Source organism: Arachis hypogaea, chromosome 13, assembly GCF_003086295.3.
Source record: "Arachis hypogaea cultivar Tifrunner chromosome 13, arahy.Tifrunner.gnm2.J5K5, whole genome shotgun sequence".
NCBI classification, from domain to species: Eukaryota; Viridiplantae; Streptophyta; class Magnoliopsida; order Fabales; family Fabaceae; genus Arachis; species Arachis hypogaea.
In genome coordinates, this window is record NC_092048.1 from 109604774 (window position 1) to 109606191 (window position 1418).

At 41.8% G+C, this 1418-nt stretch overlaps 1 non-coding gene across 1 annotated transcript; it reads left to right on the plus strand.

The window, feature by feature from the left end:
• Positions 1–991: 991 nt before the first annotated feature.
• On the plus strand, positions 992–1099 carry LOC112739206 (small nucleolar RNA R71). Its single transcript, XR_003170143.1, has one exon. It is a non-coding gene; the product is annotated as a small nucleolar RNA R71 (small nucleolar RNA).
• Positions 1100–1418: the final 319 nt, after the last annotated feature.

Consider the following 1418-nt stretch of genomic DNA (forward strand, 5'->3'; position numbering starts at 1 on the left):
GGTACTTGGCAACTTGCTCTTCAGTAACATCCTCATTCTCTTCAGAAGAAGAATACTCCTCAGAGCTCATGAATGGCATAAGGAGGTTCAATGGAATCTCTATGGTCTCTAGATGAGTCTCAGATTTCTTTGGTTCCTCAGAGGGAAACTCCTTATTGATCACTGGACGTCCCAGGAGGTCTTCCTCACTGGGATTCACGTCCTCAACCTCCCTTACAGGTTCGGCCATGGTAATTAATTCAATGGCCTTGCACTCTCCTTTTGGATTCTCTTCTGTATTGCTTGGGAGAGTACTAGGGGGGGTTTCAGTGATTCTTTTACTCAACTGGCCCACTTGGGCTTCCAAATTTCTAATGGAGGACCTTGTTTCATTCATGAAACTCACAGTGGCCTTAGATAGATCAGAGACTAAATTTGCTAAATTAGAGGTATTTTGTTCAGAGTTCTCTGTCTGTTGTTGAGTGGATGATGGAAAAGACTTGCTATTGCTAAACCTGTTTCTTCCACCATTATTAAAGCCTTATTGAGGCTTTTGTTGATCCTTCCATGAGAGATTTGGGTGATTTCTCCATGAGGGATTATAAGTGTTTCCATAGGGTTCACCCATGTAATTTACCTCTGCTATTGCAGGGTTCTCAGGATCATAAGCTTCTTCCTCAGAAAATGCCTCTTGAGTACTGTTGGATGCAGCTTGCATTCCATTCAGACTCTGAGAAATCATATTGACTTGCTGAGTCAATATTTTATTCTGAGCCAATATGGCATTCAGAGTATCAATTTCAAGAACTCCCTTCTTCTGAGGCGTCCCATTACTCACAGGATTCCTCTCAGAAGTGTACATGAACTGGTTATTAGCAACCATGTCAATAAGTTCTTGAGCTTCTGCAGGCATTTTCTTTAGGTGAATGGATCCACCTGCAGAAGTATCCAATGACATCTTAGCTAATTCAGACAGACCATCATAGAATATATCCAGGATGGTCCATTCTGAAAGCATATCAGAAGGACACTTTTTGGTTGGTTCCTTGTATCTCTCCCAAGCTTCATAGAGGGATTCACCTTTTTTCTGTCTGAAGGTTTGAACATCCACTCTAAGCTTACTCATCTTTTGAGGAGGAAAGAATTTGGCTAAGAAAGCCGTGACCAGCTTATCCCAAGAGTTCAGGCTATCCTTAGGTTGAGAGTCCAACCATATTCTAGCTCTGTCTCTCACAACAAAAGGGAAAAGCATGAGCCTGTAGACTTCAGGATCTACTCCATTAGTCTTAACAGTATCACAGATCTGCAAGAATTCAGTTAAGAACTGAAAGGGATCTTCAGATGGAAGTCCATGAAACTTGCAGTTTTGTTGCATCAGAGAAACTAATTGAGGTTTAAGCTCAAGGTTGTTTGCTCCAATGGCAGGGATGGAGATGCTT